Consider the following 17,997-nt stretch of genomic DNA (forward strand, 5'->3'; position numbering starts at 1 on the left):
ACAACACAAGCCTCTCTGTTCATGAATGAGCTCAAGGGGGCGTTGAGTGTGTTTGAATTAACATCTCATATTTTGTCACAGCAGGTTGATTTATTTTATCATGAATACAGTAAAGCAGTGAAATATTATTGTAATTTTAAACAGCTGTTTTCTATGTGAATATATAGTAAAGTGTAATTTATATCCTGTGATCAAAGCTGAATTTATCATCATTACTTCAGTCTTCAGTGTCACATGATCCTTCACTTATCATTCTCAGATGAGGATCTGATGATCAAGACACATGTATGATTATTATCAGTGAATATGTTTACGTGCACTATTAATGTGATTATTTTCAAGGTAGCACTTTATTTTACAGTCCTGTTTCCCATCTACATACTATATACTTATAGTAATTACAATAATAACCCTAAACCTACCTCTAAAATGAACCTCATGTAATTACTTTATATTACCCAGTACTTTCTGAGGTAAAAACACATACTGTAAAATAAAGTGCAACCATGTTTAATCATCAGAGTAAGGGCTTAAGATAGTTACATGACAGGAGCAAACATCTTCACACCAGTGTACAGTTACAAATTTCAGATTATTTGCTAAGAATTGTGGTTATTTTTACTACAGTTCATAATACCCCAATTCATTGCACGAATACAGTAGGTATGTGTTACAGCCTAAATGCATTACTCTAAATCAGCACAGTAGGTGATATGAAGTCAAAATTTATCTAGAAAATCCTTTCATTTCACTTGATCATAATAATAGCATTTTTTGTAATGTTTTAAGCCTCTGGTGCTGTCAAAAAATTATTGACATTATTTGAAAAGGTTAAATCCTAAAAACAATTGTCACAATTGTGTTACTCATGGTCAAACATTAGCGCTTTGGAAATAAATGGGAGATGAATTTCATCTTGTAGAAACTTTTGGTACTGTGCACAAAAAAAATCTTACTTACTGAAAGAAAATTTTTTCAGAAGCTTAAATTTGGTTTTGAAGAAAAAAAAAAAAAAAATATATATATATATATATATATATATATATATATATATATATATATATATATATATATATATATATATATATATATATATATATATATATATATATATATATATATGAATTTATATATAAAAAATTATTTAGAAAAAAAAACGTTACCTGGTTGCCTTAAAATTTTGAGTTAATACGATGAACAGTTTTTGAGATTGACACCTTTATTAAAATATTATTAAAAGATTTTGTAAGCATATTGGGTAATTGTGTGTGTTTTATTTCTGATGATGCAGTGAAACATGCCAAATAGTGATATTTTCATGATTTATCAATTTTTTTATGTGGTTCAGATACAATAATATTTTGAGTTTCTGTTTATTAAACAAATTTCCTTCATTGTATCAACTAAAATTTTTAATTTCAATAAACTCAAATTTTTAAGGCAACCAGGCTACTTACTTTTTTAAGTTAAACCAACAAAAACCAACACATTTTTTTACAGTGTATATATGTATGTATATATATATAAAATAGTATTCACTTTTTAAATCTTATTTCAATTCAGCAATAATCTGCCAAGTGTCTTCTTTAAAAAAGAGATCAAATCTGTGCTCTAAAACTTTAATATGCTCAAAAAGTGAATAAATGAATTATAACTATTGCATAAATAAATATAGTATAAAATTACTGCACAAAATAAAATATAGTAGCCTACTTTCATTTCATTGGGAAAAAAACAATAAAAAATTTCTCTTTATAATGTAGGGGGTGGGGCTTCAGATTCTAGAGAGCATTTGATTGGACAGAAAATCCAGTGAGAAGCTGAAGTGCTGAGTGATGTCATCAAAATCATTGATCCTTATTGGCGGAAGTGAGAGACTGTAAGTTGAATGCTTATATCTTCTAAATGTGAATTTTAACATAAAATCCCCTAAATATACAAAATATTAAATAAAAACATTATCAAACTGAAATATAGTACATATAGATATTTTTTTTTAAATCTGTCCTTTTTTCTTTCTTTTTTTTTACCAAAACAGAAGAGCGTGCAGACTTTCTAATGTGGACGGCATTAATTTTGCATATTTCTATCATTTCTACATCATACAGTGTACAGTCTACGAGCATGTGATGCCCTCGATCAGGATGTGCAACTTGAAATGAAATTGTGATCATAAGATACCAGACTGCACTGTGAGTGTTTCCGGGGAAATCTAGTCACCAGAGTTCACCAGGTTAGTGGTGTCAGATATTTTGAAGGTCAAAAATGCATTTGGGGTGCTTAGTCAAGTCACATGTATGTATATGGTGCTTTATACAATACAGATTGTTTCAAAGAAAATAATAATATTAATGTTGAAAAGGTCTTCAATTATGAAACAAATACTATATCAGCTGTAAAACAGCTCTACATATAGAAGAGTGTCATTATTCAGCTCAAGTCAGTTCAGCGTTGATTCAGGTCAATTCAATAACAGGGTCGATGTTGGAAAGTTTATCAGTTATGAAATGAATGGCATGCTTATAGTAGCAAATAAACTAGATGGCCATTTTTTTCCTGAGAAACAATCATTAATTCTAAAGGTCTACACACATTTGCATTCGCAATTTCTTTGCATGGAAACCATATTTCAGATGCACCTGCCAGGTTTAAAGGGGTCCTATTATGCTTTTTACATGTTCATCTTTCTTTAGTGTGTAATGTTCCCATTTGACAAAGCACAAAGTCCCTCCAAACTGAGTTATCAGTGTCAGAGATTCTCAACTCCCTATTCTTCCAGGAACAGTATTCCTCATTTAGGGTGCTTTCACACCTGCCTCATTTAGTTCGGTTAAATCGTACTAGAGTGCGTTTCCCTCTTTGGTGCGTTTCGTTTGGTCAGGTCTGAAAGCAGCAATCGCACTCGGGTGCGCACCAAAAGCGGACCAAGCAAGCGTACCGAGACCTCCTTGAAGAGCTGGTACAGTTTCAAACGGACTCTGGAGCGGTTCATTTGTGGTGAGAATGTGACCCGACCTCCAACAGAACCAACTGCAAAAGTACTAATCATTTTTGGACTAAACCAGCTGCCGTAGTTAGCTGCGCTGACATTATATGCATGACATTATTATCTGATAGATCGTTGGCAATATTTTCGGAAGATGAGCATATCAGAGTTAAGAAGAATTAATGCACGGCTCCGCTTGAAGTGACGAGTGATGCGCACTCACCGTCTGTAGTGCATTAGAGCGTTGTTTTCACGTCGCATCCGAGCTTCATTATAGAAATGTATTGTTTCGATACTGTGGTAAATACACACAATGTAGTAGATAATGGCCAGGGACAAAACCAGCCCGTACAGTCGCCTCTGTTATTATAGTTTGCTGGCGTTACCTCTTCTGTTGTAATTTTCCCACACGTCAATTCTGACCAATCGAAAAGCCGTTTAGGAAATACGCCATGGCCAATGAGTGATGTGGATGTTGTCACATGCCTGCGTTTTGGTTTGTTTCATCTGGTTCGGACCAAAGCAATTAGTGTGTGAAAAGGAACCAAAAAAAGCTGAAAAATGCAACAATGTATAATTAAATACATTGCACCCTTAAATGATCGCTGCCTAGGGCATATGCAAAATAAAGGGGCGGGGCCTGGTTGGTTGAAACTGGCTGTTATGGTAAGGGGTGGGACATTTCTGAAACATGCTCGACCAATCACAATACACTGCTCCAGCCAACCAATCAGAGCACACTATGGTTTTTAGAAGGAGGGGCAGTATTATTTAAAATGTCCTGGCTCTTCCAAGCTTGATTTGTTGGGTAATTTATGAAGTCCTTAAAAGTGCATCTATCCATCATATAACTGCTCCACACGGCTCCGGGGGGTTAATAAGGGCCTTCTGAAGCAAAGTGGTGTGTTTGTGTAAGAAAAATATCCATATTTAAAACTTTATAGAATAAAATAATTAGCTTCCGGCGGACAGAGGTAAGAAAGTCGACTTGCAGCGAAAGAGTAACCCTTAACGCGTGCGTATTGACGAACGCAGGACAAAATAAGTCCCGTTAATGTGCAACACATAGTTTTTTGTTACAGTCTAGCTGTGATGTCATCACTGGATTGCTATAGTGAATCCTATGGAGACACACATGTCTACGTATACGCGAGCACGTTTTTGTCTGTGTTGAAAGTGTGTAGCATCTGTCTTCAGCAGAGCTCCACAAACTCCCTCCCGCCCTCCCTCTGTTTCTCCTTTCCTCCACTTCTCCTGGTTTATCTAAACAAGCTGGACTAATCCCAACTATCAGGGGATGCTCTGTCAAAACGTGCGGCAGGGGCCCTAAGGCGAACAGAGCCGGTGAGCAGCGCGCGCGGCTCAACCAGCTCACCAGTGACAGAGCAGAGGGGCGAGATTAGCATAATGCCTATCGAAGTGTGTGTGTGTATGTGTGTGATGGCTAGAGAGAGGGAGAATATTTTGTGTGTGAGAGGCAGAGCCAAAGCATACATGTTATATAAAAAAGGAACATGCATGCGTATAGTGTGAGTATGCATTGTGTTCATGCAGTGTGCCGAAGTATCGCTGACCCGCTCTCATGTTTAGGTCAACACAGAGCAGCAACTCTTCACTCTGGAAGAGCCGTCCTGCCGTCTGTCTCCTGTGGGTCTGCGGGGCGGAGAAAGCTCTGACCGCACCTTCAGAACCAGAGAGAGACAGAGCTTGTCTGAATATTCATGCCCTGGGCCCTCAGCACCACCCAAACCCCCCTAAAATCCTCGGCGCTCTACCCCAGCGACGTGCTCCAGGTTAAGGCCAACTCTGGAAGAGACACCGGCAGCGGAGAAGAAAGAATTAGTGAGAGGTTTGATGAATGACTCTTCCTTTTTTCCTTACCCTGCATTTCCAGGAATTAGAGCATCTGTTTTTTTTCTGATCTGATTCGTTGGCGGAATCATGTCAACTAAAAACGTTCGATTAGGAGGAAGAGTGGATGCTTATATGTTTGAACTGCACAGACGAAAAGAGAAATCAATACATAAAACACTTTTTTTTTTTTCGGTTGCAACTGATATCCGTTTAAAATTAGATTATTTTTTTTATAAAATTTGTATTGGTATTTTCTAATTTTTTTAATATACAAAATGATGTGGACAAGCAATCAGCCATGCAACAGTAAGTGGAAATCAAATCAATTGGAAAATAAATAAATAATTAAAGTAACCTGGTGAGTTACACAGAAATGTGAATGACAAAAAAACTTTAATACACAAAACAAAACAAAATTGACATAATATGCAGCAAAATATACACAGGACAAAGAGTATATTAAGAATTATGTTGATATATAAATGCCAACATAAACATCTAAGGACATGAGCATATATCTATAATTCGATTAATTTCTTAATTATTCTCTAGAGAGAGAAAAAAAACATTCTGCTGGAGAAACCAAGGCTGTGCGGGCAATAATTTATGTAGTATAGTATTTATTAATATTTTGAAACATATTTTATTTGTATAGTGTCACTTTCATGCTGCCAAGGCATTATTTCTAATTTTCTTTTCTTTCTTTTTTTGCAGAAAATGAGTGGTTGCATGTGCCAAACATATCTACACAATTCTTGCTATGTGGCTGTTAAGGTGTTCTAGATGGTTTCTAAGGTGTTCTGGGTGGTTGCTATGGGGTTTCTAGGCAATTTTCTAGGTTGTGTGTAGTTGTTTGGTCATTGTAGGGCAGTTTCTAAGGTGTCGTGGGTGGTTTTGCTAGTGCAGTGCTAGGTGGTTTATAGTGTTGGTACAAGTCAATCCTTGGTATTTTCTAAGGTATTGTGGGTGGTTGCTAGGGAGTTGTTGGACAGTTTCTTAGGTGTTGTGGGTGGTTGCTAGGGTGTTTCTAGGATGTTTTCTAGGTTGTTGAGGGTGGTTGATAGAGTGTAGCTAGGCTGTTGTGTGGTTGCCTGGTTGTTGTTGGGAGGTTTTGAATGTGTCGTAGGTGGTTTTGCTGGGGCATTGCTAGGTGGTTTATAGTGTTTTGGCATAGGTCATTGCTTGGCATTTTCTAGGGTGCTGTGGGTGGTTGCTAGGGTGTTGTTAGGCAGTTTTCTAGGTATTTTCAAGAGCTGTAGGTTGAAATATGAACAGATATTTACTGTTTTTTGTTTTTGTTTTTTCCTGTTTTTTGTGTCGTAGGTGGTTTTGCTGGGGCATTGCTATAGTGGTTTATAGTGTGTTGGTAGAGATCATTGCTTGGCATTTTTTAGGGTGTTAGGCAGTTTTTTAGGTTCTTGTGGGTGGTTGCTTGGCTATTTTGGAGAGCTGTAGGTGAATATGGCTCCTTTAATGTTCATCTGTGTGATTTTTCCACCTGTTTTCTGGTCCAGCAGGTTAAAATGTTTCATCTGATCACTTAGTAAAGTAGTAGCACACACTCCTCAACAACATTCATGACTTGACGAATGAAAAGCTTTATTATGTGTGTTATTTAAAAGTAGCCAAAAAATCAGTTAATTGTAATTTTTAATATTCTAGTGATGGGGTTCCCTGTATAGTTTATAGAGACTTTTTTTGCTATGTTCTGTACAATTGTACTGATAATTGAATTGAATCGAATCAAATCTCAAGCTTGTGATTCAAAAGTGTGAAATTTGTGTCAATGCTCAGCCCTAATATACAGCATATGCTGCATAACTGTAGTGTTAACTGTTAAATATAGGGATGTGTTCTTTATTTTCTGCATGCCAATGCTAGATTAAAAATTATTTCTAATTACTAAAAGGTGTAACGTCTTATTTGGACGTGTCCAGTATTGTGTTGTCATGCGTTTAGGGGTCGTGGCCTTCCTGATTCTGTGTCTGTGTGTATCGAGCTGTTGTGTTGATGTGGATCACTTGTCTTGTGTTTGTAACCGGGCCGCATCTGTGAATGCACACTGAGCCAGCGTGCGTGTGTGTGGGAGTGTGTGTGTGTGTGTGTGTGTGTGTGTGTGCGTGTGTGTGCGTGCGTGTGTGTGTGTGTGGGTGCGTGCGCGCAAGGCCTCATTATCCGAACACCGAGCACTGGGACACTGGCCTCTATCAGCAGCCCAGTCGCCCCCGGCATCTCTGCATCCCGACTGCCTCATCCGCACACACACTCACACATACACACTCGCAGTCCGATGCCAAGTGAACTCTAAGGTTTAGCATCGGGCTCAGGCAGATCTAGCGCCTCTTATTGTTCTCAGAACCCATGAGCGCAATGGGACCCAATTGGGGCCTCATTACTTTATTGTTCTGAGAGGGTTTGGATGCGATTTACACATGGAATATTTTAATAATTCCTAGTTTGTTTTAGATCGCTTCCATTTCTTTTGCCTTTGCTTTGTTTCACGGCTCGTTTTCCCCCATGCAGTTTAAAAGAGCATTTGTTCGTTTGTTTATGTGCTGCGCGCTTGCATCCACCCTATCAAACTTTTTGTAATATTAACGTCCTGAAAACTAGCCCACCCGCCTCAGTGTCAATTAATCTCTAATATTCACCATGGCTCATTGAAACAAATGAGCGTCTTGTGTTTGTTATTGCCTTTAATGGCTTCCTAATGTGCTGGAGCCTGCCTACTTAATAATGAAGTATCAATATGGCCCTGCTCAGTTATTAAGGCTTTTCATCATTTGCTGGACACTTGTTTAAAAGCACCTTGATTTGAACCGAATACACAGAATAATAGACGCGGCGTGACGATCATACATTAGGCGTCCTAATCAATAACGCCTCTGTTTTGCAGAGAAATAGTCACGGATGAAGTTGTTGCGAGCGTCTTAACGGGGGAAGACAAACACACGGTTTCGGCAAATAATGACCCGGGCTGCATCGCACATATGATAAAGCAAAGCCTGGGGGTTTATTAACATCTCGGACCCCTGTCAATCATGCGAAGGCCCGTCCCAGCGCCCAATTATCTTTGAAGCCGGGGCCTCTGGGTCTGGACGTGATCAATGAACGCGCTCCGTCGTCGATACGGGTGCAGAAGAAGACCTATTGATCAGCCAACACTTGTGGACAGCCGCTGTGAGCCGGATAATGTCAGATTGAACCAGCGAGAAGGTGTGTGTGTACAGTACACAAGCCTATTTGGTCCTTATAGGTGTGTTCATGTTGTGCAATGGAAAAGTGTTTCTTTTGCTGAAGCCTAGGTGCTCACATAGTTCAGATCAGAACTTTATCTCTAGTGTTTCTTGCTGACTCGCTCAAATTAGACAGTGTGTTTTGTAGGCCTATGAATATAGATTGGCTATACACGAGGTATTGTGTTTTTTTTATAGGTATTTCAGCATCTTTACTCCAGTCTTCAGTGTCACATGTTAAATCATTTTAACATGCTAATTTGATTCTCAATAAACATTTCTGATTATTATTAATGTTGAAAACAGTTGCGCTGTTTAATGTTTTGTGGAAACTGTGATGCATTATTCCCAGGATTCTTTAATGAGTAAGTTTAAGAGCATTAATTTAAAATATAAATCTTTTGTAACATTACTAACGTCTTTGCTGTCACTTTTGATCAATTTAATATATCCTTGCTAAAAGTTATTTTACAAAATCATAGTTTGGAACAATCGGTACGTGTTTCTAAAATTGCAGGTACATTTTGGTCTCAAGTCTCCAATTTTTTTCAATTATATTTATAATTATTTTAATAATTTGTTATGCATTGTCATGGATCACAAGATGTTACAGGCCATAACAATATATTTTCTGTAAAAAGAAAATTCTTACAATCAAACCAAAATGTATTCAGACACCTTCAGACATTTCTCCCATGATCACAGTTTATTCGCTATAGTTCAGAAAATGATAATAAAATATGACACAAACTCAGAGTTAAACTTTGTCAGAACATATTCATCTTGATAATGTCAGATCACTTTGATAGAAAGGTGTGTAATAGATTACAATCAGCCAATCAGCTGTTAGATTTAAGCACACAGTTAGATTAAACCAGTTTAGCTCAACCAATGAGCAAGCAACGCTTCATTTAGTTCAGTCTGTGGTGTCAAAGGTCACATTAGCAATTAAAGAAAACACACTTCAGCAAAACATGCTCAGCTCAGTCTGAATCATTTTGGGCTCAAATTTTACTGATAGTCACTGTATGAAGAATCTTTGCGTATAATGTGTCACCGTTTACTTTATTTTGCTATCCCCAATTACATAAATGAACTATAGTGTCCTGAACACACTAGTAAAACTTAGTGTCTGAATAATTTTTGGTTTGACTGTATATAGTGTAAAATGTCGTGGCAAATTCTAAGTCCCAATTGTCTTCAATATGTCAAAGAAAAGTTCCAGTTCCAAAAGTCGAAGTTCCAGGTCTCAGAAAGGTAAACTTTATTGTATGAACAACAAAGTGAGATGCCAGCTGAACATCTGACCATCTCATCCCCGGCTCACACCCGACTTTTATACAGTTCTAACTTGTGATCTCATTTGCAGGCACATTACTCCTCACACTTTTGCCACAGTTACTCCATTCATGGACTTATTTAGTCTTCTTTGTAAGGGTGGCCAATTGTTTTCCTTTTTCATCCATTGAGCATCATTCTATCTTTCTTGATTGTCACCGTCACAGTTTTTCCACAATTACATACAAATGCCATTCTTTTCTAAGGGGCAGCTGGGCAACACAAGCACCGGTTTGATGTTAATTATGACCATGCTGACTTATCACCTGCATGATCCCACACAACGAGTATAATCTTCCTTTGTTGGCCCTTCTTTTATTTATTTTTTATCTTTGATGCACAGTCTAAGTCTACTAAGAATACATTTATTTTCTCCACACATATCATGATTTTTTTGTTGTTGTTCGAATTAGTGTGGGCTATTTTTTCCATCATGTATCATCTTCTAAATATTTTATTTAACTTTTCTTTTGGTAACATTACATTTATTTTATTAATGAAAAGCCCTAAATAGTATTTTGCTTAATTCTACAACATTAAATTGTTTAAAAATAATATATTACAATAATGTGTGTCCACAAATCTTGTGTAAATTATACCGACCCATACTTTTCCGGTTGAATTACCTCACACAACTATGTATGAAAGGTAGTGTGCACTCTCGGAGAAAATAATTTAAATCTAAAAAAAAGTTACATTTTGTAAAACGTCAAAATTGTTACCACAATTTATTGTTTTATTGTTACTCGATTGAAATAGGCTAGGCCTACTCGATTCTGATTGGCTGGAAGGTGTGCTTAATGCACAGGTAGTTCCAAGTCAGTTTAAACACCGTATTAATGCGCTGTGTTCAAACGTCGTCTCACACAGAGAGACGAAATCAGGAAAAAAAAAACTTGTTAATTACACAGAAGCGACTTGTTGATTTACGCTGCCCCGGACCCGCGACTTTCAGTAATAAAATAGCTTCGCTACTGAATGGCTATTTTATATTTTCTCAGTAACGAGGGGGTTACATCGCTTTTTTGAAGTAACGTAATTAAACTAATTGCTTCATTGTTAATGGAGAGAGTCGCTGAACAGACAGGTAAGTTACGTATAACAATCTCTCTTGATAAAATTAAGATTCAATTGATAATTGATTCAAATAAATTAATATTAAGCACTACTTTATCTCTGTGTCTGGTGATTTGAAGAGAGCAGAGTGCTAGATCTAAGGAGCCTTAACTGACGAAAATAACCGTCTATTTTACCCTTCCGGTCAAATATTGCGTTACAAACATCAATTTACAGCTTGAAGTGCTTTTTTAAAACAATAATATTAGTTATAGTGTTGAATGTGAACTTGACTTCATACCCACTAAAAATCAGTAAAACAATAGACATTCAAAAGACACGGAACGATGAAATGATGAAGAAAAGTGACGTTACAGCACTTGAACCAGAACATAATATGCTCACGTGATTTGGTATCAAACTCAAAGATAGTTTTTACTTAAAGGGATAGTTCACCCAAAAAGCAACATAACTCCATGTTGTACTCACCCTCAGCCATCCTAGGGCTGCGTCCGAAACCTGGAAAATGTTGCCTTCGGAGGTCACATTTCATGACAGGAAGGCATCAAGCCATGTCCGAATCTAATGTTTGCTTCACTTCCTGTCTCCTGAGTTACCTTCATCTGAGGGATTTTTGAAAATTTTTTGTATGTATCCTCCGCTGCCTTTGATATCCCACAATACTTTGCATTCCATTCTGTGACATTTGAGCTGGGGTGATAAATGGCATCCGAAAGTTGCGTTTGCTGGTCAGTTTGTGTAAATCATTTACACAATTGAATGTATGTTTTTTACCAACATTTTCCACTTCTGATGTCGAGAAAGTACTAATGTACTAATTAAATATTTGTTTAGTTCTCACCAAAGCTCTCTATTTTGCTGTAGATCATTAAAGTGTTGCACTGCCTTAGAAGTCTGTCCGAAATCAGTTTTGTGAGGTGCCCTCATGCACAAAACGCTGCCTTACATCTGATAAGGCAGCGAGGCAACGAGTCAGCTGCCTATAGGTTTTCGGACGCAGCCTAGGTGTATATGGCTATCTATATCTAGCATAGGTATCTATACATAGGTATCTAGCTTCCGGCGGACCGCCTTCCCTGTTCAACTCACGCAGATAGTGTAACGCTTCTCGCAGTTCAAAACACTGACGTCATATGTCGCATAAGTTACGCTTTCTTCGTAAGTTGAATATGGACAGCTGTCTGGCGGAAGCTAGATATTTTAAAGGGTTCGTGGATATTTTTCTTGCACAAACCCACGGCTTTGCTTCAGAAGGCCTTTATTAACCCCGGGACCATGTGGAGCACTTAAATAATGGATGGATACACTTTTTTGGGGCTGCCATTCACTGCCATTATAAAGCTTGGATTAGCCATAGTTTCTTTTTTATTAATATAACCCTGATTGTATCCGTCTGAAAGAAGAATGTCATACAAACCTAGGATGACTTGAGGCTGAGTAAACCATGGGGTAATTTTCTCTCTCTCTCTCTCTCTCTCTCTCTCTCTCTCTCTCTCTCTCTCTCTCTCTCTGTGTGTGTGTGTTTATTAGGTGGCAGGTGGGCAGCGTCAGGGCCAGGGGAGGCAGTGGCACCGCGGTAAAGGCCCAAAGCCCATGGGACGCTGGGATCAGGGGGAGGGTCACGATCCGTCCCGTCCGCCTCTCCACTGCACCTCAGCAGGGCTGACATCCACACTCAGGGGGAACAACCAACAACCCCCTTCAGAAATACAGCAGCCTGCACTGTAATTAAAGCCTGGCCCAGACGTGAGACCGCGGCTGACACAGCATGGGATGGAGCAGAGACCCAGCGGACTGATGTACATAAAACGAGTGCAAAACGAACAGACAGAAACAGACGCGCCGACTCACATGAGTAATAGACACAGCCGCCTCACACCCACATGCATAAAACACGCACATGCGCGCATGCAATCAAGATTAGGCACAAAAACACACTTTCTCACTCTGACAGGTCTGAAAATCAAAGTTCCTCCAAGTTAACTGAAAAACCACTCGCGCAGTCCCGCAGGAGCCCCATAAACTAACAGTTTTTCTTAGCGGCATGTACGCGCCAATTCGCGTTCGCGTAGCACGTCGCCGCCTTCTCCAAATCTGTTTCCCATTCCGCGAGCAGGTCCCTCAGCTGGTCCTGTGTCTCAATTATGATGGATGATTATTACATCGAGATCGCTTTATGATGTATGCACTCGTTAAAACTAAAAGCCCGATCGTTGCGCTTGGGTAACCTTTCTGTACATCATTTTAAGTGTGAAACTAATAAAGCCGGCATTTTATTTGAAGGACAGGAAATTAGGACGCCTTGATTCGGCCTGGAGAACGGGTGCTCAATAATCATAAGCTGCCAGACAGGAATTGTGTTTTTCCGACTGCCTTCAATGTGACTGGAATATTGGTCGCAGCTTGTTTGGAATCAGATGAGATTTTTAAGAGAGATGTATGAGGGCTCTGCGAATGCAATATTGGATATACAGCAGCAGTTTCACCCAGGTGTGTGTTTATGCACTATATAAACGTTAGTCAGTCTCATAAGCTACTTTAAGCTTGATCTATATCTGTTTTGATTACTCACACTCATTATGTTTCAAACCAGCATTATTTTTTTTCTTGTGCATATACTACACTTTACAGTAAAGACTTATTAGTTAAAGGGATAGTTCATCCCTAAATTAAAATTACCCTATGATTTACTCACCCTCAAGTCATCCTAGGTGTGTATGACATTCTTCTTTCAGACGAATACAGTCAGAGTTATATAGACGGTTTCAACGGCAGCAACATAAACAAACGTTAGTGCGCATGCGCGCTTTTGTGGCCCAAACGTAACTTCCGGTAGACATCAATAACACCAGAGGTTGCGTTATCTTTCTTATGTGTTGGCATCTTTAATTTTAATTGTGCACCATTATCTTCATGTATATATATATTTTTTGTTTCAGCATGTTTATTATAAATAATCTCCCATTTATGTCTTCAATATAGAGTGGGAAACGCCCCACTTAAAGGGTAGGTCACCCAAAAATGAAAATCCTGTCATTGATTACTCACCGTCATGTTGATCCCAACCCATAAGTATCTTAAATTGTGTTCTGACAATGAACGAAGGTCTTACAGGTTTGGAACGACATATGGGTGAGTAATAATGACAGAATTAACATGTTTGTGTGACCTAACCCTTTAAGGACCATATGCCGTTTTCTGTACAGTAGCCTATATAAATGCGTGCGCACTCGCCTTTCAATTATGCAATGCGTCGGAATAACATGTTTCTTTGTTTCGTAATATAAGATTAATGTTGGGAAACTTGTGTCATGTGCTCTCTGCTTGATTTTTAATATTTATATCATGTTAACCAAGAATAGTACGTCAAAATGTATTTCTACTGAGTAGTGCGCCATACTATCCACTAGCCAGACCGATAAACAGACACAGACCGGAAGTTAACTTCGAACCAGGCGCGTAACCGTAGCAACGCGCGTAACCGTAGCAACGCGCGTGCGTTCGATGAAACCGCCTATAAAAAAATGTCCTGGCTAATCCAAGCTTTATAATGGCAGCCCAAAATTTAAAGCCCAAAAAAGTGCATCCATCCATTATAAAAGTGCTCCACACTGGACAGTGTCAACCCAGCCCGATCTTCTGGTGATTTGATTTCGCCCTTCAGCTCAGACTGGAAAGCTGTACATTGTTTTATCCTGCTTCTGTTACAAATTTGCAGGGACCAATCACAAACCGGCTTATCCATAAGGCGGGTTTAACACAATGTCTGAGAGAGAAGCGATGCATCATTGGTCTTATTGGTTGAAGGACTATCCAATTGCATACATTCATTTGAACTATGCCTGTTGATCACACCTCTTGTGCAATAGAAAATACAGAGCAGACTCCTCAGACCAATGTTCAATCTTAAAAGACTGAACTCGGTCTGGTGATGAACAGACAAGCGCCACACGCCTCCAAGGGGGTTAATAAAGGCCTTCTAAACTTAAGTGAATTGATGGGTTTGTGTAAGAAAAATATCCATATTTAACACATGATAAAGTAAAATATCCGCCTTCCATATTTAACTTACGGAAAAAGCGTAACTGGCACGGCAAAGAAAGCGTTTTGAATGGCAAGAGGCGTTACACTTTCTTTGTAAGTTGAACCAGAATCTAGATATTTCACTTTACAAAGTTTTAAATATGGATATATTTTTCTTACACAAACCCATTGATTTGCTTCAGAAGTCCTTTATTAACCCCCAGAGCCGTGTGGAGCACTTTTATAATGGATAGATCCAATTTTTGGGGCTTCAAATTTTGGGCTCCCATTCACTGCCAGTATAAAGCTTGGATTGGCCAGGACGTTTTTTTTAATATAGCTCTAAATGTATTCGTCTGAATTAAGAAAGTCATATACACCTACCATGACTTGAGGGGGAGTATACCATGGGCTAATTTTTATTTTTGGGTGAACTATCCCTTTAATCAATTAACTAAGAGGAAAAATAAGCTAAGTTTGTCACAGTAGGCCTACTTATAAATCTTTTTAAATACAACTGTTAGTTCTCTTACAGTTTAATATACTCTTTAATTTCAGTAATGTATTGGTAAACATTAGGATTAAATGCTTTAGAATTTTTCATTGTTAGTTCATGTTAACTAATGCAGCAATGCCAAGGTCACGGATTCGATTTCTTACAAAAATGCAAACCAGGTCGCTTTATATATAAGTGGGTGCCGTTGCAACACATTCTCATACCTAACTCATCACATATTGATGCTTGATCAGGACCTTTTGGCATCATTTTTTAATGCACAGGGTACCACTCAAGTGTATAGCTTTTCAACGTGCATGGTGTTGATTTCAGTGAGAAACCATTGGCGTCAAAAACAGACATGTTGGGCATGGGAATGTTTTTATGATCAAATTATAAACTGGGTTATGATTTTGCCATTATGACATGTTGGAGTGTGATTTTTAAATTTAATCAGCCAACATCATTTTATTTACATTTATTACATTTTTCATTTATGCTATTTAGACACATTTGAACACGTAATCCAACCCCAGCCCTAAACCTACTCATGTGTGTATTATATGATATAAAACATAGGATATAACAGGCAGATGAGACTGCAGGCACAATTTATACAACCGGTACAAATATTCGAAGTGTTCTGAGGCAGACACGATTGATTTGTGTGAAAGAAAATCCCCAAAAGCGATCAGCGTCTCCATCCTTCAAAGATTATGCACATTTAAATTGCCGCCCAAAGAAACGTTACATCAGCTTTGATAGTGAAATTGCATTAGCTCTCGTATGTCTTGTGACCGATTGCGTCATGCTAAAGACTTTTGAATAAGATATGTCTGAGTGCATGTGCGCTTGCGTTCACAGAGCGTCAAGATCATAATTTCAGTGGTTTAACATTAAGATCAACTCTATTCTTTACATAAATATATCATATTACTTCAGAAGACCTGGGATGCAACACACTTTTTCATACTGTTTTAGGTCACTTTTTGCAACAAATACCTGTGACTACTTTTATTTGCCTGACGTTACGTGTTTTAAGTGGGTAGGTTTAGGGCAGGAATGTGGTTAGTATAATATTTATAAAATCATGTCTGCTCTTACAAATGCAGAATTAAATATCTTCATCTGACGCATTGGGCAAACATCTGTAATCAATGGATTACCCGAAAAATTAGGCAGTGTACAATGTGCGTTAAAAATTGACGCAGAGAGGTCCTGACAAAGCGTCAGTATGTTGAGCTGGGAGTGAGAATGTGTTGGCCAAATGCGTAATGTAAAGTTAAAACTCGGTTACCTTGCAACTGAGAGTCAATAGTGTTTTTGACGCCATACCTGATGCTTGATCGGAGCATCTCCTTTTGTGTTGCATGGATGAAAGAAAGCCATACAGGTTTAAAACGACACAAGGGTATTTAAACGATTACAGATCTTTCATTTTTGGCTTGAGGTTGTTTGTCAGTATAAGTTTGGCTCTCTTTGTTCAGCGTCTATGTCCTCCACTCGACTTCCTGCCCCGGCTGTGGCCAACAGGAAATGAAGCGATCTAGTGAGCTCTCATGCAAATGCTACACGTCAATGATCTTAAATTAATCTCACAAGTTTCACATACTCAGCTGAGGGCAACATCTCCCCACCCTGAAGCCATGCCACACACAAACACACACACACACACACACACACACACACACACACACACACATACAGAGAGAGAGAAAACCCCCATGCTAGAAAAATTAATTAGCTGCTTGTCATCTAAAGCTGATCTCAGGGATTTTAGTTTTGGGGCTGGAGAGGAAGTGGTGGGGGGTGAGAGGGGTGACCAGCATTACAATAGCAAAAGCTACTTTTATTAAGAGCTACAGTATTCTGAGGGGTGTCTATATGTACAGTAGGTGATCTGCACAAAACATGTCCATGTCATATTTCACCCCAAATAAAGCAAAAATGATTTTGCATATGTAAAACAGAACGTATACATTGTGTATTATCAGTACTGTAATACAAAAATCTTATTACTGCAGTGCAAAACATAATTATATTTATCCAGATTTTTTAAAACTTGTATTTTACTATAATACAGCAATATCTACTGTATCTACAGTAACAAATGCCTTAAATTAATAAAAAAATACATTGATATATGTCACAAAAGATTCCATTTAAAATACTTGCTGTTCTTTTGAACTTTCTATTCATCAAAGAATCATGTAAAATGAAATATATGATAGTTTCCAGAAAAATAGGAAGCAGATTATTAACTAATAATCAATGCACATGCAAATCGTTATATTAGAATGATTTCTGAAGTGGCACTAAAGACTGGAGTAATGATGCTGAAAATGCAGCTTCGATCACAGAAAAAAAAATACATTTAACATATTCACATAGAAAAGTGTTCTTTTAATTTCTAACAATATTTCAAAATTTTCATTGTATTTTTGATCCCAAAAAAATTACCAACCCCAATTGGTATTGATGAGAATCACAAAAAAATAAATATTAATATTTACACATTTTGGGGTCGAGGGTGACCTGGATTGGGTTGCAGCCCTGCAGAAACTTCATTATTAACAGTAAATGAACAGTTAAAGTTAAAAAAATGTAAACGTTTATTAACCGTAGACCTCTTCTTTGACATCACCTTATCACTTATAATAATGTGGCATGAAACTGGTTAGACACTTTCTAAGTCTTTTCTATTGTGATTAATGCGCGCGTGAACTGCTTTACGATGTAAAATCACGTTTTCACATCTGTTTTTTTTTAACAACTTTGATTAATCATTGCGGTACCAAACTAACTTTAATGGTTAAGGCTGCTGCCATTGTTATTAATATTATTGACATGACATCACATCAAAGTCAACTTATAAGAAAGTTGAGCTTCCAAATTCAATTTTTACAAGTTTAAAAAAGACATGGTACCCAGAATGGACAAAATAGCAAATACAAAAAGACAATATATATATTTTTTAATCAATTCTT

At 37.8% G+C, this 17,997-nt stretch overlaps 1 long non-coding RNA gene across 1 annotated transcript; it reads left to right on the forward strand.

The window, feature by feature from the left end:
* The first annotated feature begins 2,124 nt into the window (after nucleotides 1–2,124).
* Nucleotides 2,125–12,976, forward strand: LOC137038315 (uncharacterized). The gene is made up of 3 exons (XR_010897454.1): nucleotides 2,125–2,233; nucleotides 4,577–4,835; nucleotides 12,022–12,976. It is a non-coding gene; the product is annotated as an uncharacterized lncRNA (long non-coding RNA).
* The last annotated feature ends 5,021 nt before the right edge of the window (nucleotides 12,977–17,997 follow it).

Source organism: Pseudorasbora parva, chromosome 13, assembly GCF_024679245.1.
Source record: "Pseudorasbora parva isolate DD20220531a chromosome 13, ASM2467924v1, whole genome shotgun sequence".
In the NCBI taxonomy this organism is placed as follows: domain Eukaryota; kingdom Metazoa; phylum Chordata; class Actinopteri; order Cypriniformes; family Gobionidae; genus Pseudorasbora; species Pseudorasbora parva.